Consider the following 22569-nt stretch of genomic DNA (forward strand, 5'->3'; position numbering starts at 1 on the left):
GTGTTTCCCACTTAGAGAAGTTCCTTTAGCATTTGTTGTAGAGCTGGTTTGGTGGTGCTGAATTCTCTTAGCTTCTGCTTGTCTGTAAAGCTTTTGATTTCTCCATCAAATCTAAATGAGATCCTTGCTATGTAGAGTAATCTTGGCTGTAGGTGCTTCCCTTTCATCACTTTAAGTATATCATGCCACTCCCTTCTGGCTTGTAGAGTTTCTGCTGAGAAATCAGCTGTTAACCTTATGGGAGTTCCCTTGTATGTTATTTGTCATTTTTCCCTTGCTGCTTTCAATAATTTTTCTTTATCTTTAATTTTTGCCATTTTGATTACTATGTGTCTTGGCGTGTTTCTCCTTGGGTTTATCCTGTATGGGACTCTCTGCACTTCCTGGACTTGGGTGGCTATTTCCTTTCCCATGTTAGGGACGTTTTCAGCTATAATCTCTTCAAATATTTCCTCTGGTCATTTCTCTCTCTCTTCTCCTTCTGGGACCCCTATAATGTGAATGTTGCTGTGTTTATTGTTGTTCCAGAAGTCTCTTAGGCTGTCTTCACTTCTTTTCATTCCTTTTTCTTTAGTCTGTTCCACAGCAGTGAATTCCACCATTCTGTCTTCCAGATCACTTATCCGTTCTTCTGCCTCAGTTATTCTGCTATTGATTCCTTCTAGTGTAGTTTTCATTTCAGGTATTGTATTGTTCATATCTGTTTGTTTGTTCTTTAATTCTTCTAGGTCTTTGTTAAACATTTCTTCCATCTTCTCGATCTTTGCCTCCATTCTTTTTCTAAGGTCCTGGATCATCTTCACTATCATTATTCTGAATTCTTTTTCTGGAAGGTTGCCTATCTCCACTTCCTTTAGTTGTTTTTCTGGGGTTTTCTCTTGTTCCTTCATTGGTACATAGCCCTCTGCCTTTTCATCTTGTCTATCTTTCTGTGAGTGTGGTTTTTGTTCCACAGGCTGCTGGATTGTAGTTCTTCTTGCTTCTCAAAGGCAGCCCTCTTGCACTCTTGGTGGGAATGTAAATTGATACAGCCACTATGGAGAACAGTATGGAGGTTCCTTAAAAAACTAAAAATAGAACTACTATGCGATCCAGCAATCCCACTACTGGGCATATATCCTGAGAAAACTGTAATTCAAAAAGAATCATGTACCACAATGTTCATTGCTGCTCTATTTACAATAGCCAGGACATGGAAGCATCCTAAGTGTCCATCGACAGATGAATGGATAAAGAAGATGTGGCACATTTATACAATGGAATATTACTCAGCCATAAAAAGAAATGAAACTGAGCTATTTGTAGTGAGGTGGATGGACTTAGAGTCTGTCATACAGAGTGAAGTAAGTCAGATAGAGAAAAACAAATATCATATGCTAACACATATATATGGAATCTAATATATATATATATATATATATATATATATATATATATATATCTCATGAAGAACCTAGGGGCAGGATGGGAATAAAGAAGCAGACCTACTAGAGGGTGGACTTGAGGACATTGGGAGGGGGAAGGGTAAGCGGGGACAAAGTGAGAAAGTGGCATGGACATATACGCTACCAAATGTAAAATAGATAGCTAGTGGGAAGCAGCCACATAGCACAGGGAGATCAGCTTGGTGCTCTGTGACCAGCTAGAGGGGTGGGATATGGAGGGTGGGAGGGAGGGAGATTCAAGAGGGAAGAGATATGGGGATATATGTTATGTATAGCTGATTCACTTTGTTATAAAGCAGAAACTAATACACCATTGTAAAGCAGTTATACTCCAATAAAGATGTTAAAAAAAAACCTGAAAAAATAAAAACAAACAGTTGTGTTCTGCCTATGTTTTCCTCTAAGAGTTTTATAGTGTCCAGTCTTTTATTTAGGTCTTTAATCCGTTTTGAGCTTATTTTTGTGTATGGTGTTAAGGAGTGTTCTAACTTCATTCTTTTACATGTAGCTGTCCTGTTTTCCCAGCACCATTTATTGAAGGGACTGTCTTTCTTCCATTGTATTTTCTTGCCTCCTTTGTCATAGATTAATTGAACATAGGTGTGTGGGTTTATCTCTGGGCTTTCTATCCTGTTCCATTGAATAATGTTGCAATGAATATTCTGTTACATATATTTTAGTTTACATAATCATAAATTTCTGTTGGGTATATACATAGGAGTGAAATACAGTGGTCATAGGTTCTGTATATATATAAATTAATAGATAATGCTGACAGTTTTCCACAGTGGTTATACAAATTCTGAGAGAAATGTTTTTGATGTAGAATTGTATAAGCAAGTAAACCGTCAATTACATACAATGGAAAAAACAAGATTTTCAGACATGAAATTTACCTCCCATGGATTCTTTCTTAAGAAGTTGCTGGATTAAGTGTTGAGAGAAAGAGAGAGAGAGTTGGGGAGAGAGAGGGAAAATAAAATCCCATAATAAAAGCTGTGCAACTGGCTCACACACACACCCACAAAAACAGCGGGAAAGATGAAGAGTTGAATGAATGAGGTCTCTGTGAAATAAAATTTAAAGATATTTAGATATATTGAAGCAAACACTAAGGAAAATAAGTAAATTTGATGAATGTTGTTGACTCTGGGAAACAGGAACAGCAATAAATACAGATGATTTGGATGCTGATATTTTTAGGTGTAAGGCTTTTAGTAGTATTTGATATTTTAATCTGAACAACTTTTTGTAGGTACTCTGTTAGATTAAAGAAATTCCTTATATTCATTCCTCTTTTACAAAGGGTTTTTACCATGAATGATTGTAAAATTTGTACAAATCTGTATTCTGCATTGCATCTATGAAGATGATTTTGTACTTTATTCTATTAATGTGATGAAACATATTGGTTTTTATTTAAATATTCTATCTACTTTGCATGCTGAAATAAACCCAACTTGTTCATAATATACTGTACTTTAAAAAAATCATTAGATTCAATTTATTTTCTTTAAAAGTTTTGTATTTATGTTTATAAAAATGATTAGTCTCTAAGTTTCCTATCCTGTTATTTGTTCTTTACAGAGTTATCCTAGCCCCATAAATTGACTTGCCTATCTCTCTCTCTTTCTCTCTTTCAATCTCCCTTTTATTTTGTCTCTTTCTCTCTCCCTCTCCTTCCTTCTTTGTTTTTCTAGATGAAGTTCTGTAAAATTGGTGTCATTTTTTTCATTAAAAGTTTGGAGAGTTCACTAGTGAGTATATATGGCACTATAGAATTCTGTGGGAAGGGTTTTAGTTGCCAATTTAATAGTTTAAGTTTTAAAATAATTAATTTATTTAATAATACAGTAGTGTTCATTTTTTTAATTTTATTTTGTGTCAGTTTGGGTAATTTAAGTTTTTCTAGGAATTCATAAATTTTATGTAAAGTTTTACATTTACTTTTGTTAAATTGTTCATTATATTCTTTTAAAATCTTTGCAGTATCTGTAAAATATATAGTGATACAACTTTTTGATCCCTTATATTTAAATTTTGTGACTTATTTAATTTATTTACTTATATATCTATCAATCTATTTACTTATTTTTATCTTGCTCAATTTTGCTAAATGTCTATCAAACATGAGTTTTCAAAGAGTCCACATTTGGCCTTCTTAATTATTTCTATTGTGTTTGTTGTGACTTACATTAATATATTTACTATTTTCTCCCTTTTACTTTTTTAGTATGTAATAATATGTCCATTTACTCATTCTTTAGATGAATTGTTTTGCAATTTAATTCAATTCAATTCAATTGTAATTCAATAGCTATTGGTTAGTAATCTACCTTTTCTAATATATAAAGTTATTGATATAAATTTTTTTTCTCTGCACAGATTTGCTTTGTTCCACAAGTTTTAATATGCTGTATGTTCTTTTTATCTAATAAAATGTTTTTTCTACTTTTCATTGTGATGACTTTGAATTGCTTCAAAGTGTATTATTTAATTTCTAAATATTTGGATCTTTTTTCATTATGTTACTGATTTCAGGTTTAATTCCACTGTGGCCAGAGAATACATTCTGAATGATGTCAGTGTTTTGAACTTTGTTTAGATTTGTTTTATGACCCATAATGTGCTCAGTTTGGGTAAAAGTTACACATGCATTTGAAAATAATAGCGATTTAACAGTTTTTTGCAATGTCAAATATGTAAATAGGGTCAGTTTTGTGAATTTTGTTGATTAAATCTTGTGAAGACAATTTTTTTTCTGCTTGTTATATCAGTTACTCAGTGTGATGTGTTAAATTCTCCCACTATGATGGATTTATCTATTTTCACTTTCATTCTATCAAATATGGTTTTTATATTTTGAACCTGTGTAATTTGGTGCATACAAATTAAAGTTACATCTTTCCAGTGATAGACCCGCTGGATAGAATAACAAATTTTAAAATAATAACAATATTGGCAAGGATATGGGACTGTTGGAACTCATATACTGACAACAGAGATATAAATTTGTATAACCACTTTGGAAAACTCTCTGCATTATCTACTAAATTTATATTTATACAGAACCTATGACCACTGTGTTTCACTCCTATGTATATACCCATCAGAAATTTATGATTATGTAAACCTAATTACATGTAACAGAATATTCATTGTAACATTATTCATGTAGCCCAAACTGCAAGCATCACAAATATCCAACAGTAGAATGTACACATGATTTGTGACATATTTATTTCATGGATTACTGGATAGAAAAAAATAAATAAACAAAATACCGTTACATGTAAGAATGAACTTCACAAATGATGTTGATCAAAAAGAGCTGGACACAAAATAATACAATTTTTTGCTTCCACTTATGTAAATCTCAAAAGAAAATGGTAAAACTATACTATGATTTTAGAAGTCAGAATACTGGCTACTTTTCTAGAAGAAAGAGATTTTGGTTGAGAAGGAGCCTGAAGGGTTATTTCAGGGAGCTGGTAATATCTTACCTCTTTACCTGTGTGGGGGTTGCATGAGTTTTTTCTCTTAAGATAATTCATTGACCTGATATATTTTTATATACTTTTCTACATGGATGCTATGCTTTAATGAATTGTTAAAAAAATAAGAATGTTAGTTATATTCCCTCTATTTATTTACTGTGAAGTAGATATTTGAGATGCAAATAATATTTCCCTCCCCTCAGGAAGGACCATTTCACCAAACAACAATGTGACTTTTGTCTCTCCTCTTTCTCACCTGAAAGCCTTATTCCCTTGCCTAAAACCCTTTAAGAGCATTCCTGTTGCTATTAAAATAAAGATGAGCATATCTAACTTGGCTTTTAAAGCTCTATATGGTCTCATCCCTGTGTATCACTTTTGCCTCATTTCACATTATCTTCAGTCTTCATCCTAAGCCCTGTGTGAGTATGACTGGCCTTTTGTCATTCACCATTGGATAACCATAATTCCCAGCATGGTAGTGCTAAATATAAAGATTTACTAAAGTGAATTAGAGAACTGAAACATAAAATATCTCAATAACAAAATAATGGGTCATTAATTATTTCTAGCTTGCTCTTGCTTTCACAGAAAGGGGGAAATATATAAAATAAACAGCTCATAAACTTTATAAACATTAATTTTAGGAAGCTAAGAATAATAGCAAGCTAAATTTTAAAATATCATCTGGTCCACACTCAAGCAGTTTATACCTAAATCATTTCAGACAAATGTGTCACTGATATTTAAAGATTAAAAAAAAAAGGAAAGAGAGTACAAGATTTTCATTCCATATGGAGCAAATAGAATACCTTTGTCATTCATCTAGTATATTGATCAACAGATAGCAGATGTTATACATTCCCTGAAAATTCTAGACACAAACTCTGGAAAACAAGGGCTCAACCTTATCCTTCCTCTGAAATTTCTTCCCAACATTTGTGACTGTTTCTGTCATATTTCTAATCTTATGTTTGGATGTCATGTGTTCTTTCCTAATAGTGTTTAAATGTTCTTGAAAGGCAGTGTAATACAGTACAAGGAGCAACAGCCTTTGAGTTAGAAAACTGATTAGGTTTAAATCATATATCAGTCACCATATGACGATGGGAATGTCATCTAACTTTTCTGTATAGTTTTTTCTGTGTTTTTTATGTAACGTTATGGGAAACTCAATGGTTATTATAATGCTACAAATTCCACAGCTTTAGTTTAAGGGGATTTACTGAAGTGATAGATGTAAATGTACTTTAAAAGGTATATGTTATGTACAAATTTAAAACACCATTTAATAATCTCATTGTAATAAAGAAGTATAGAAGGCAAAGCAGATTAATTTTAGTTGAGGCACCTTATATTCTCTATATGTTTAACATACATTATCTTATTTAATGTACACAACAATTTTGAACATTAAGTATTTAAAATTACTAATTTATGTCAGGAAACCTATTAATGTACAGTGTAAATCATTTGTGTAAGGTCACATAGCTGGTCTTTCTTGTGCCTTAGTTCTTGCTCTAGAAACAATACCATTCAAAATCATGCTGTTTCCCAGAAAATATAATACAAGCCCTTGAAGCAATGCCATACAATTGTGAATATTTTTGTCATTTTATCCAATATTTTGGGCAACATCTTAAATACAGATCAGTTTACCATAATGTCACTGAATTATATCATTTCACAATTTTAAGTATAGGGAATTGTTTGGTCAATTTTAAGGCCAATTGTATTTGAACATTTGAAGTAACACTGTTCCACAAAAGATTAATTCCTAGACAAATGCACTTCTAGGGTGCTCAAGGGTTGTGGTCATGCTTAAATACATTTCCTCCCATGTTACTTGAGTTAATATTGCCCTGGTTACCTAGAGTCCTCAATGCATGACTAACAGTGTAAGAAAAACTAGTGACTCAAAACAGGAAAAATCCAACAATTCTGTATGAAACAATAAAGTCACTATTATTTTTTTAAGGGCATACTTTATATTTGTTAAAATGACATTTTTTTAAAAAAAAGTAAGTCATAAGTGTTTACCCTTGCTATCTGATCTTATGACACTTAAGAGACTAGTAATCCAGCTATTTCCCATATTTTTATGGACACTCTCACTCCAACTTATTTTTTTATTTAGTTGTCACCAGATTTCCCAGAGTGTATGCCAATCATTCTGTCTAGTAATGAAATTTTATTTATAGAAAATACATTGTTAAAATTAAAATACAAATGTGTAAGATCTATAAGTACAGCTTCGATATCAATAATTTACTAATATATAGCCACTGTTTTAAGAAGGGGAGGTAAAAGGAGGTGCAATGCACATAAGATAATTTTGTGTTCTAGTTGTTTTCTTTTTCTTGTAGGATTTACCCACTTGTTTCCTTTGATAATTGCTATGGGAGTTTGGGTAACTTTAGGTGCTTGGAATGTTTAAGATGGGAAAGCCTAAAGGGAGTTAAAGGGTGATTGCTAGTTAATGGCAGTGCAAATAAAGCATGAGTCATTCAGTTGAAGCTCAGCTCAAACTCACCTCACTCACAATGAACACATACATTATTTCATGATTCTTTTTTTATCACAGAATGCATATTCCATTTAGAAGTCCTAGAGAAAAATCATTGAAGTACCGGTAGATATGCATTTTAATCAAACAAAGAAAGAATAGTTTCTGGGCCATCTGCCATGAACAACTTTGTATTTCAACTTTGTATTGTATCAACACTAATTTTAGTAAGATGTTACCTCTAATATCCAGTTAGTTAAGATGAATGCACATATTGATTTTAATTCTACACTCTGTCTCTAGAGATAGTCTTAAATTGATTTTTAATTGGTTGCATGACTGACAAACTGAAATTACAATAGATGTTATTCTAAAAATATATCTTGAAGTTGTTAGTATTTAGTTATCCAGTCCCTGTGGATGGAAAGCCCTGTGATTCTTTTTTTGTAAAAACAACACATTTTGCTATGTTTAATGCATTCTACCTATTAAAAGGTGAAAGTATTATTTTTAAAGATGGCTCTTACTATGCTTTTAAATCCTGTAAAATTTAAAAACAATCTTTAGCACATTTAATTTCAATTTAGAGATTAAAATGAAAACAAAGTTTATTATGAATGCAAAGCTTTCTGAATTACTTCAAACTGCTAAAGTCACTTTTTGTTTGGGAATTCTGCCATTCTTTTCATTTAGATGTCACTTATATTTATGGACATCAAATTAAATATTGGTAATTCAAAGTCTCTTACCTTATAGTAAAAGTTCTCGTCTATGAATAAACTTTTAATTTGTTTCTGAAATAAAATATAAAACTTCCAAACAAAACAAAAACAAATATGTTATAACTTTTCTAATAGTGTTTCTTTCTGGTTCTTTCACTATTAGATTTATAGTGCATATTTCTCCATGTCATTTTTCCATGTAATTGACTTCAGTTTTTTATTTATTGTATGATGTTATTAATATTTAAGGACTGTTTTTTTATAACAGGATTTAATTAAAAGTTCAGAGTGACCATCATCAAGGACTCAAATCTCAGTACTATGAATCACGAATTATTTTAAAGAGCGGATTAAATACCATCATTCAGCCTCCCTGAAGTATTATCGGCAGTCATGTGATATATGTTTAAAATACAGTTATAAAATTTTAGTACCTGAAGATACCTTAGCCATCATTTATAGTACTACCTCTAGATAAGGATAAGGATTGTGTGTTAACTTTATATCTTTCCACAGATGTCTTTGAATGACTAATAACACATACAAAAGAAAACACTCAAATATTTGATGAATTAGTTAGGACACAAAGTCCTATGAGTTTAGTTAGCTCTTCCAAAGACACACAACTAGTGAGTGTCAGTATTAACATTCTGTTACTTCCATAATAAATAAACACAAACTTAGCTGCTTAAAATTGCACAGATTTATTATGTCACAGCTTCTGAGGATCAGAAATCTGGGTAGACCCAACTGGGTCATGTGCTCAGGATCTTATGAGACTCTTATCAAGGTGTTGGTAGAGCTATGTTTCTCACTGTAGGATCTGTAAAAAATATACTTAGATAACTGAATTTGCTGGAAAATTGAGTTCCTTAGGGTTATGTGACTAAGATCCTATTTCATTACCAATTGTGGGCAGGGATGTTTTTCTTACTAGATACTATTCACCTTCCTTCTCACGCTTTCCATGTGGCTCCTTACAGCAATACTGGGCAAATATATTTAACCTCTGATTTCTTCTTCTGCTGCATCTCAGACTCCAGATCAAAAATGTTGTTTGGGACTTCCCTGGTGGTCAATTCCTTGGTGGTCATCAGCCTGCCAATTCAGGGGACACGGGTTCGAGCCCTGGTCCAGAGAGATCCCACATGCCGTGAAGCAACAAAGCCCGTGCGCCACAACTACTAAGCCTGCTCTGTAGAGCCCACGAGCCACAACTACTGAAACCTGTGCAACCTAGAACCCACACACTGCAACTTCTGAGCCCGCGTACCACAACTACTGAGCCCGCTTGCTGCAACTACTGAAGCCCATGGGCCTAGAGCCTGTGCTCTGCAACAAGAGAAGCCACCACAATAAGAAGCCCGTACACTGCAACGAAGAGTAGCCCCTACTTGCAGCAACTAGAGAAAAACCCGTGCACAGCAATGAAGACCCAACACAGCCAAAAAAAATTTTTTTTCTTTGCTTTTAAGGGCTTAAGTGACTAGATTGGGCCTACCTGGATAATGCAGGGTAACCTCTATACCGTAATTATATTTATAAAGACAATTTTTCCAATGTCATGTAAAATATTTACACATTCCAGTGATTAGGACATGGGCATCATTGGGAATGGGAGCGATCATTCTGCCTACCATAGTGTCAAAGCCATGTATATAACCCAGTACCTTTCTCACTATCTTTCAATGACAATTCAGCTGTAATGTGTCTGGAAAGGGAAGGATGAACCAGAGAGAACCACTATCTGTGATGAAGAAACTCATTTGAAATTTCAACTTCAGAACATAAGATAAGAAAAAGGCATGTTTTAGAAATGGCCCTGCAATCCCTGTTGTATTAATGTGACAATTTGTAGCCATCTATGCAAAGTGATTGTATATTGGTATAGTATATAGTTGGTATATATGTGGGAAAAAATTATGAAATGTTAAAATTCAAGAGGGAAAACTTACAAATTCATCCTATGAGGCCAGCATTACCCTGAGACCAAAGCCAGACAAGGAAGTTACAAGAAAAGAAAACTACAGACCAATACTCCTGATGGATATTGATGAAAATCGATCAACAAAATCTAGCAAACAGAATTCAACAGCACATTAAGAGGATTATATATGATGAGAAATATGGCTTTATTCCTGGAATGTAAAGACAGTTCACCCTGAGAGAACCAATCAGTGTAAAACACTGCATTAATAAAAACAAAGGCAAAAATTACTTGATTATCTCAATTGATGCAGAAAAATAAATTGACAAAATTTAACACCCTTTTATGATGAAAGCATTCAACAATCTAGGAATAGAAGGAAATGACCTCAACATAATAAAGACCATGTATGAGAAGCCCACAGGTAAAATCATACCCATTGGTGAAAGATTGAAAGCTTTTCCTCTAAGATCAGGAACAAGGCAAGGATGCCTGTTTTTTGCCACCTCTGTTGAACATAGTACTGGAAGTTCTAGCCAGAGCAATTAGACAAAAAAAAAAAAAAAGAAAAAAGAAAAGAAAAGAAAAGAAAGGCATTAAAATTGGGGAAAAAAAGAAGTGAAATTATTTCTTTTACAGATGACATAATCTTATATGTAGGAAAACCTAAAGATTTACACACAGACACACACACAAACACACACACAAAAGGCCTGTTAGAACTAATAGTCGAATACAGCAAAACTGCAGGATACAAAATCAACACTCAAAACTTAGCTGTGTTTCTATATACTATGAGTGAATAATCTGAAAAGGAATTTAAGAAAACAATTTTATTTAAAATACACCCAAACCAATAAAATATTAGAATTAAACTTTAACCAAGGAATCAAAAGACTTGTACACTGAAAACCACAAAATATTGCTGAAAGGAATTAAATAAGATATCAATAAATGAAAAGATATCTGATATTCATGGATTTAGTGACCTAATATTGTTAAGAAAGATGCCACATTTTTTCCAGACAGAGAAATTTTTTTTTTCTAAAATTCATATGGAATCTCGTGGGACCCAGAAAAGCTGAAACAATTCTGAAAATGGAAGACGAAGTTGGAGAACTCATGTTTCCTGATTTTAAACTTACTACAAAGCTGCAGTATTCAAAACAGTGTGGTGGTGATGTAAGGACAGACATGTAGACAACTGGAATAGAAGAGAGAGTACAAAAGTAAATTGTCACATATGGTCAAATGATTTTTGACAAGGGTGCCAAGGCCATTCAATAAGGAAATAGTAGTCTTTTCAGCAAATGGTATTGTGAAAGCTGGAATTCCACATGCAAAAGAACAATGTTGGACCCTTACCTTAAACCACATACACAAATTAAGACAAAATGAATAAAATCCCTAAATGTAAGAGCTAAAATTATAAAAACTCTTACAAGAAAACAGGAAAAACTTCATAACATCAGATTTGGCAATGATTTCTTATATGTAACACCTAAAGCAAAGGCAACAGAAGAACAAATAGATAAATTGGACTACATGAAAGTTAAACTCTTCTGTGTATCAGAGAACATAAGCAACAGAGTGAAAAGGCAACTCACATAATAGGAAAAATATTTGCAATAATACATGTGATACAGGGTTATATTAGTCTGTTCATGCTGTCATTACAAAATACCATATACTGGATAGCTTATACAACAGAAATTTATTTTCTCACAGTTCTGGAAGCTGAAGTCCTAGATCAATGTCTGGAAGGGTCAGCTTTTGGTAAGGGCACACTTCCTGGTTAATAGATGGCCATCTTCTTGCTGTATTCTCACATGGTGGAAAGACAGAACTCTCTGTTGTCTCTTCTTAAAAGGACACTAATCCTATGGGATTAGAGCCCCACCTCTGTGATGTGGACAAACAATATCACCTTCTATTTCAATAAACAAAGGATGTTGAGTCATAAAGCCATCAGCCACTGCAGCCACCCCCAACAGTGTACACTGAGGGGAATTCAGGGCAGAGAAAAACAGGATCCTGTACCTAGATAGTTAAGATGTGTATCAAAGAAATTATTTCAATAAGTCTGTACTCTTGCATTTTCCCATACATAGAAAATCACTAAAGTCATTAACTTGAGAAGTTGGTTTTTGTGATTAGCATTAATCTTTTGATGTTTAACTACTTTTTTTTTTAGCAAAAACTCCTACATATCCTGGCTCCTCCCTTACCTTGCTGGAACAGTCCCTCAGAGCTCTCTGAGAGGCTGTATGCAGCTTAAGTCCACCAAATAAAACATAATTCTCAACTTTTATGTTGTGCATTTTTTTTCAATCAACAATGACCTCACTTCACCTTTACCTCCTTATAGGCCCTATTTCCAAATACAATCACACTGGGGGTTTAGGGCTTCAACATATGAATTTGAGGGGTGAACATAATTCAGTCCATAGCAGGGGTTAATATCATGAATATATAAAGAATGCCTACAACATAATGACAAAAAATACAACCTGATTAAAAAATGAACAAAGAACTTGAATTGTCTTTTCTTCAAAGAAGATACACAAGTGGCCAGTAAACAGCTGAAAAGATCTTCAACAGCTTCAAATCAATAGGGGAAAGCAAATCAAAACCACAATGAGATATACATCATACCCATTAAAATGGCTACTATCAAAAAATAGAAATAACAAGTGGTTGCAAGGATGTGAATAAATAAGAACCCTAGTTCAGTGTTTTCAGGAATGGTGCAGCTCCTGTGGAAAATATTATGGTGGTTCTTGAAAAAATGAAATAGAATTACCATGCATAATAGAATTATGTTACAGTAATTCCACTCTTGTGTATATACCCAAAATAATTGAAAATGGTCTCAAAGAGATAGCTATATATTCATGTTTATAGCAGCATTGTTTACAGTAGCCAAAAGGTGGAATCAGCCCAAGTGCCCATCAAGGATGAATAAAAAAATGTGATATATAAATACAATGGAAAAAAGGAAAAAAAAATCTGACACATGCTACAATATAGATGAGCCTTAAAGATATTATGTTAAATGAAACAAGCCAGTCACAAAGTGACAAATACTGTATGCTTTCACTTATATGAAGTACTTAGAGGAGTCAAATACATATAGACAGGAAGTAGAAATGCGGTTGCCAGGGACTGGGAGGAGGGGGAATGGGGAGTTATTGTTTAATGGTTATAGAGTTGTAGTTTTGCAAGATAAAAAGAGTTCTGGAGATGGATGATGGTGATGGTTGCACAACAGTATGAATGCATTTAATGTCAATGAACTGAACACTTAAAATGATTAAGATGTTTAATGTTATGAGTATTTTACCACAATTTTAAAAATAGTAACTAACATAATTAATTAATTAATTTTAAAAATGAACAGAGTGACAATACTGCTAACATTATTACCAAATAAACTAAATTAAATAGTTTGGGATAGAATAAGTTAAATGCATATGTAAAAATCACATTATCAGTTTGAGTTTTAACCCAAAGGAACCATCTGTTCCCAGACTTTAAAATTGTGTAATTGCTAGTTTCTAAGTAATTTTGATACTCACATGGATTCAAAGCAGAGATTCTAAAGACAGGAGCTTACAATAACAGCTAAACTAATTAGAATGACAGAAGGTACATATTAGGTAGCATTTTACAACAGAGGAAAGTTATTGAAATAACAAGATCCAGATGTTACCTTAAACTGAAGCTTATTCTCTTCAGAAACCATCAAATCGTATCTGATAGTAATGTTTCACCCAAATGCTGACTTAATGCATAAACGATTGCATTGTTTATGTATTCTAAAAGGAAACTACACACCTGTGAAGAAAACCTGCTTTCCAATGGGATTAGAATGACAGCTGTGTCCTGTAAAGACATGGGGAATCTATACATTTGTTTTAAATCTCACACACTAGACTCATTCTGAACAACTTTATCTTAAAAAGTATTAAGGGAAAATATTAAAACTGTCTAATTTACTTTTAAACCAACACTTCAGATAGAGTGAGGACTAACTCAATAGTATAAAGGACACAAACATGGACAATACATAAATCATTAAACTTATTTAGATCATTAACATCTATTTTCAAGTCATAATTTGGCAATTATTGAATGATACCAAGTAGTTTTCCTAAATAAAACTTCAGTTTAAATATTTATAGAATAATATATGTTAGTTTAAACATAAAAGAATTGGCATTCTGCACTAAGAAAAATGAGATTTATAATTATGTACTATTACAGATAATATCAGATGACAAGAATTTTTCTGCTGTTATAGTAGCAATTATGATTGGACTAGAACTGTAAAGAAACAAGAGATGACTTGTGGGTTGAGTAAAAAAATCAGATGCCAGATAAGCCTGGAGACAACTCCCATCCTTACCATTTAAGCTAATCTTTCCAAACTCAAGTTTTCTTGTAGGCATAATTTTATTTGTATTAATATGAGGACAAGATGATTAATACAAATTATCTAACACAGTGCCTGGAATATAGTAAGTGCTAAATACATTTTAATTACTATTATGGTATTTGTTTTTATAATTATCATTTCAATGAAAATTTGGCAAAACTTAAATGAACTCCAGAACTGACCTAATATAGTCTAATTAATTTTAATTACAGCTGACCCATGAACAACATGGTTTTGAACTGTGTTTGGGTCCTCTTATACACAGATTTTTTTCAATAAATATGTACTAAAGTACTATACACTGTGGTTGGTTGAATCCACAGATGTGGAACTGCAGATATGAAGGACCAACTGTAAAATTCTTTGAAGATTTTCAACTTCCTAGAGGGTAGATTCCCCTAATCCCTTCATGGTTCAAGGGTCACCTGTATTCTTTGTACTGTCCCAGATTCTACTTTCTTTCCAGTTTGTCATCTCATACTCAGAATTTGGTCAGGGTAGCATCAGCTCCTTCTTATCCCAGCTGTTCAGTTTTCACAGTAGCTTTATGAATTTTATTTATTAAATAATAATTATCAATTATCTAATTTGTGCCTGGAAATGTACTAAGTTTGAAAATACAGAGATGTATAGCAAGTGCCCTCAAGCATCTTAATGTATTGAGGAATATAGGCAAAAATAATTAGCCAGTTCAATACAAAATTATAAGTGCACTGGATAGAAGATGGTCACAAAGAAGGAACATAAAGGGAGGGCTTTTTCCTTAGTATTGTGGGGGAAGGTAAAATAGAAAATGTTTCTGAAAGGAAATTATGCTCTAGTTGAATTATATAAAGATCTAATTAAGATTTAAGGGGCAGAGAACAAAGAAAGCATATTTTAAAATAATGAGACCAAGGAAAGCATGGTTCCTTAGAAGAAGTAAAATTATTATTATATTTGGAAAAAAAGAGTAATAATAAGAATTGAGGCTGGAAAGATAAACAATAGTAAGACTAGAAAGACGAGTTCATCACAAGTGTGGAGATTAATCTTTATCCTCAAGTTGATGGGAAGCCACTGAAGCATTTTAAGCAGGCAAGTAACATAATGAGGTTTGTAATTCAGGAAAAAAAAACATGCCTATGATAGTTTGGGAGATGAGTTGAGAGGGTGAAAGTAAAATCAGGAAAAACAGGACACCATTGCAGTAAGCCAGATGAAATATTACAGAGGAGGCTAGATGTACAAATAGAAAACTTAATTATCTGGACTGAAGGTATAAGTTTAAAGTACTCATAATATCATAAATTAAATAATGGGTGTGGATGGATTTCCCATAAAAACATACAGAATAATTAAGATAGCATAATACTAAAATGGAATGAAAATACCAAATAAGCATACACACAAATACACATCAGAAAAAAAGATAAATAAAAATGATCTAAAGGCCAACATTTCTTAAGAATAGAGGTTGGGAAATTCTAAGTAATAGCAAACAGAATCCATCAGAATATTTTAAAAAAATAGTACATTATGATGTATTTTATTCCAAGAATGAAAAGATGTTCCAACATTAGAAAAAATTACCAATGTAATTCACAATAAAGAGAATAAAGGAGAGAATAATTGTCTCAGAAAATCATAAAGCACTTGATTAAGTTGAAAACTCAATTTTGAGTTACATAAATAAAAACTCCTAGAAAAATAGAAGTGAAAGGAACTACAAGGGAGTCCTACTATCTGGCAATGCATAATTGAAGTCTATACAGCTATAGGGAAATGTAGGTAACTAAATTCTCATGGATAGGTACATAGATAGATAGGTAGATAGAGATAGAGAGACAGATAGAAATAATACACATACACTATATGTATATACATACTAATAAAATATTAATTTGGTCACTTATAAAATTATTTTTATTCAATTCTCCTAGTTTAGCAATAATATGTATCCCATATGATCACATAAATATCTTTGCAGGTCAGTGGCTACAATGAAATTAAAATGTTCATCTCTTCAGAGGTATATAATTTCATGAAGATTCTAGAAATAATGTTGAAGTACAATTTGATCATAACAAAATATATTAAGAATTAGAGAGGTAAGCTCAAGGTGGTAGAGTAGAAGGACGTATGCTCATCCCTTCTTATGAGAACACCAGAATCACAACTAACTGCTGAACAACCATCAACAAAAAAATGCTGGAACCTACCAAAAAATATATCCAACATCCAAAGACAAAGAGGCCACAACAAGACAGTAGGAGGGACACAATCGTGATAAAATGAAATCCCATACCCATTGGGCGGGCAAACCACAAACTGGAAAATAATTATACAACAGAAGTTCTCCCACTGGAGTGAAAGTTCTGAGCCCCACATCAGACATCCCAGTCTGGGGGTCTGGCAATGGGAGGAGGAGTCTCCAGAGAATCTGGCTTTGAAAGTCAGCAGGATTTGATTACAGGACTTCCACAGGACTGGGGAAAACAGACTCCACTCTTGGAGGGCACACACAAAGTCTTCTGTGCACCAGGACCTAGGAGAAAAAAGCACTGACCCCATAAGAGACTGGGCCAGACCTACCTGCTAGTACTGGAGAGTCTCCTGCCGAGTTGGTGGGGGGTGGCTATGGCTCACTGTGGGGACGAAGACACTGGCAGCAGCAGTTCTGGCAAGTACTCATTGGGATGAGCCCTCCTGGAGGCTACAATCAGCCCCACCAAACAGACTTTAGGCTCCCGTGCTGGGTTGTCTCAGGCCAAACAACCAACAGGCAGGAACACACCCATCAGCAGAGAAGTGGATTAAAGTTTTACTGAGCACAGTCTGGCCCACCAGAGGGAGAAGACCCAGCTCTACCCACCACCAGTCTCTCCCATCAGGAAGCTTGCACAACCCTCTTAGATAGCCTCATTCACCAGAGGGCAGACAGCAGAAGCAAGGAGAATTACAACAGTGCAGCCTGCAGAATGGAAACCACAATCACAGAAAGTTACGCAAAATGAAATGGCAGAGATTGAATATGTCCCAGATGAAGGAACAATATAAAACCCCAGAAAAACAACTAAGTGAAGTAAACAGGCAGCCTAATGGAAAAAGAATTCAGATTAATGATAGTGAAGATCATCAAGGATCTTGGAAAAAGAATGGAGGCAAGGATTGAGAAAATTCAAGAAATGTTTAACAAAGACCTAGAAAAACTAAAGAACAAAAAACAGAGATGAATAATACAATAACTGAAATGAAAAATACACTAGAAGGAATCAACAGCAGAATAACTGAGGCAGAAGAACGGATAAGTGACCTGGAAGACAGAATGGTGGAAATAACTGCAGTGAAACAGAATAAAGAAAAAAGAATAAAAAGAAGTGAAGACAGCCTAAGAGACCTCTGTGACAACATTAAACACACCAACATTCACCTTAGAGGGGTTCCAGAAGGAAAAGAGAGAGAGAAAGGACCTGAGAAAAATATTTGAGGAGATAATAGCTGAAAACTTCCCTAAGATGGAAAAGGAAACAGGCATCCAAGTCCAGGAGGCACAGAGAGTCCCAGGCAGGATAAACCCAAGGAGGAACACAATGAGACACATAGTAATCAAATTGACAAAAATTAAAGACAAAGAAAAAATATTAAAAGCAACAAGGGAAAAATGACAAATAATGTACAAGGGAACTTCTGTAAGGTTATCAGCTGCTTTCTCAGCAGAAACTGCAGGCCAGAAGTGAGTAGCATGAAATATTTAAAGTGATGAAAAGGGAGAAACTACAACCAAGAATACTCTTTCCAGCAAGGCTCTCAGTCAGATTTGACAGATAAATCAAAAGCTTTACAGACAAGCAAAAGCTAAGAGAATTCAGAACCACCAAACCAGCTTTGCAACAAATGCTAAAGGAACTTATTTAGGCAGGAAAGAGACCAGCAACTTAAAATAACCTTGTACATATATAAGTTACTGTATCAAAACCTCATGGGAACAGCAAATTGAAAAACTACAATAGATCAACACAGAAAACGAAAAGCAACCCAAACACAACACTAAAGATGGTAATCAAACCAAAAGGGAAGGGAACAAAAGAGGGAGGGAAGAAAAGAGACCTACAAAAACAAACCCAAAACAATTAAAATGTCAGTAGGATCATACATATCAATAATTATCTTAAATGCAAATGGAATAAATGCTCCAACCAAAAGACATAGACTGGCTGAATGGATCCAAAAACAAGACCCATATATATGCTGTCTGCAAGAGACCAACTTAACACCTAGGGACACACACAGGCTGAAAGTGAGGGGATGGAAGAAGGTATTCTATGCAAATGGAAATCAAAAGAAAGCTGGAGTAGCAATACTCGTATCAGACAAAACAGACTTTAAAATAAAGACTGTTATAAGAGACAAAGAAGGATACCACATAATGATCAAGGTTTCAATCCAAGAAGAAGATATAACAACTGTAAACATATTTGCATCCAACATAGGAGCACCACAATATATAAGGCAAATACTAACAGCCATAAAGGGAGAAATCAACAGTAACACAATAATAGTGGGGGACTTAACACCCCACTTTCATTAATGGACAGATCATCCAGACAGAAAATCAATAAGGAAACATAGGCCATAAATGACACATTAGACCAGATAGCCTTAATTGATATTTATAGAGCATTCCATCCAAAGCAGCAGAATATACATTCTTCTCAGGTGCACAAGAAACATTCTCCAGGATTGACCACATGCTGGGCAACAAAGCAAACCTTAAATTTAAGAAAATTGAAATCATATCAAGCATCTTTTCTGACCACGACACTATGAGATTAGAAATAAACTAGAAGAAAAAAACGGTGAAAAACACAAACATGTGGAGGCTAAAGAATATGCTACTAAATAACCAATGGATCAAAGAGTAAATCAAAAAATACCTAGAGAAAAATGAAAATGAAACCACAACTATCCAAAACCTATTTGATGCAGCAAAATCAGTTCTAAGAGGAAAGTTTAGAGCAATAAAATCTTACCTCAGGAAATAAGAAAAGTCTCAAATAAATAACCTGACCTTACACCTAAAGCAGCTAGAGAAAGAAGAACAAACAATGCCTAAAGTTAGTAGAAGGAAAGAAATCATAAAGATCAGAGCAGAAATAAATGAAATAGAGACAAATCAACACCAAATATCAATGAAATTAAAAGCTTGTTCCTTAAAAAGATAAACAAAATTGATAAACCCTTAGCCAGACTCATCAGGAAAAAATGGGAGAAGACTCAAATCAATAGAATTAGAAATGAAAAAGGAGAAGTAACAACTGACACTGCAGAAATACAAACGATCATGAGAGATTACTACAAGAAACTTTATGCCAATAAAATGGACAACCTGGAAGAAATGGACAAATTCTTAGAAAAGTACAATATCCCAAGACTGAACCAGGAAGAAATAGAAAATATGAACAGACCAATCACAAGCACTGAAATTGAAACTGTGATTAAAAAATTCCCAACAAAGTCCAGGACCTGTTGGCTTCACAGGCAAATTCTATCAAATATTTAGAGAAGAGCTAACACCTGTCATTCTGAAATTGGTCCAGAAAATTGCAGAGGAAGGAGGACTCCCAAACTCATTCTATGAGGCCACCATCACCCTGATACCAAAACCAGACAAAGATACCACAAAGAAAGAAAATTACAGGCCAATATCACTGATGAACATAGACCCAAAAATTCTCAACAAAATACTAGCAATCTGAATCCAACAATACATTAAAAGGATCATACACCATGATCAAGTTGGATTTATGCCAGCGATGCAAGGATTTTTCAATATCTGCAAATCAATCAGTGATATACCACATCAACAAATTGAAGAATAAAAACCATATGATCATCTCAATAGATGCAGAGAAAGCTTTTGACAAAATTCAACACCAATTTATGATATAAACTCTCCAGAAAGTGGGCATAGAGTGAACATACCTCAACATAATGAAGGCCATATATGACAAAACTACAACTCACATCATGCTCAAAGGTGAAAAGCTGAAAGCATTTCCTCTGAGGTCTGGAAAAAGACAAGGATGTCCACTTTTGCCACTTTTATTCAACACAGTTTTGGAAGTCCTAGCTATGGCAATCAGAGAAAAAAAAGAAATAAAGGGCATCCAAATTGGAAAAGAAGAACTAAAACCATTGCTGCTTGCAAATGACATGATAGTATACATAGAAAATCCTAAAGACACTACCAGAAAACTACTAGAGCTCATCAATGAATTTGGCAAAGTTGCATGTTACAAAATTAATACAAAGCTTGCAGGTTTCATTTCTATACACTAACAAAAATGTTCAGAAAGAAAAATTCAAGAAACAATCCCATTTACCATTGCATCAAAAAGAATAAAATACTTAGGAATAAACCTACCTAAGGAGACAAAAGACCTGTACTCTGAAAACTATAAGACACTGATAAAAGAAATTGAAGAGGACACAAACAGATGGAAAGATATACCATGTTTTTGGATTGGAAGAATCAATAGTGTCAAAATGATTATGCTACCCAAAGCAATCTACAGATCCAATGCAATCTCTATCAAATTACCAATGGCATTTTTCACAGAACCAGAACAAAAAATCTTAAAATTTGTATGGAGACACAAAAGACCCAGAATAGCCAAAGCAATCTTGAGAAAGAGAAACAGATCTGGAGGAATCAAGTGCCCTGGCTTCAGAATATACTACAAAGATCTAGTAATCAAAACAATATGGCACTGGCAAAAAATAGAAATATAGATCAGTGGAACAGTCTCAAATGCCCAGAAATAAACTCACACACCTATGGTCAATTAATCTACAACAAAGGAGGCAAGACTATACAATGGTGGAAAGTCTCTTCAATAAATTGTGCTGGGAAAACTGGACAGCGACATGTAAAAATAAAAAATAAAATTAGAACATTCTTTAACACCATACACAAAAATAAGCTCACAATATATTAAAGACCTAAATGTGAGACTGGACAGTGTTAAACTCTTAGAGGAAAACCTAGGCAGAACACATTCTGACATAAATCGCAGCAGTATCTTTTTCAATCACTCTCCCAGAGTAATGGAAATAAAAGCAAAAATAAACAAATGGGACCTAGTTGAACACAAAAGCTTGAACTTTTTGTGTTCACAGCAAAGGAAACTATAAACAAAATGAAAGGCAACACACAGAATGGGATAAAATATTTACAAATGATGTAACTGACAAGGAGTTAATATCCAAACTGTGCAAACAGTTCATACAACTTAATATCAAAAGAAAAATCAAAAAATGAACAAAAGACCTAAATAGACATTTCTCCAAAGACACTACGAGTCCAGACAACAGCATATCTTCTACATTATCTCAATAGTTTCCTAACTGACTTGTGTATTTCTTTGCTTGGCCCCCACAAACATTTCTCCACATGGAACTCAAAGAAACCCACTGATATAGATCGGATTCTGTCACTCAAAAAACTCCAATTTCTTCCCATTGCAATAAGAAAGAAAAGCAAAGTTACCTTAAAATGGATTGAAAGAGTCTACATGTTCTCAGGACTTCCTATCATTCCCTCTCTGCTCTCAACTCCTACTACTCCTCTCTTGTTCTCTCTGATTCAGCTGCTCTTTCCCAAGTATATCAAGCACACCCACCCACTCTGGAGGGCATGTGCACTCATTGTTCCATTTGCCTGGAATTCTTTTACCTCAAGTTTCAAGTGACTATCTTTCTCCATTCCTTCAGCCTCTATACCATGTTAGATAGGCCTTCCCTGAACATCATAAATGATATAAAACATCATTATTACCCTCAGCACTCTCTATCCATTTACTGCTTCATTTTCTCCAGTGCCCGTAATCACCATCTGATGGTGATACATTTGATTTTTTTTCAATTATCTGTTCTAGAATGTAAACCCCATGCTCTTGAAAGGCAACATCTTTGTCAGTTTTATGCACTGATGTATCTCCAGAACATGTAACAAGTCCCTGCCATAGAATAGGTGTTAAAAGAGATATATTG

General features: G+C 33.9%; 1 long non-coding RNA gene across 1 annotated transcript in view; it reads left to right on the forward strand.

The window, feature by feature from the left end:
• The window catches only part of LOC309653148, a 151285-nt gene extending 132283 nt beyond the window's left edge, over positions 1 to 19002 (forward strand). The window contains exon 2 of the long non-coding RNA XR_014259020.1: positions 1696 to 19002. This is a non-coding gene — a long non-coding RNA (uncharacterized lncRNA). The remainder of the gene's footprint in view (positions 1 to 1695) is intronic.
• Positions 19003 to 22569: the final 3567 nt, after the last annotated feature.

Source organism: Balaenoptera physalus (assembly GCF_965194825.1).
Source record: "Balaenoptera physalus genome assembly, chromosome: X".
Taxonomy (NCBI): domain Eukaryota; kingdom Metazoa; phylum Chordata; class Mammalia; order Artiodactyla; family Balaenopteridae; genus Balaenoptera; species Balaenoptera physalus.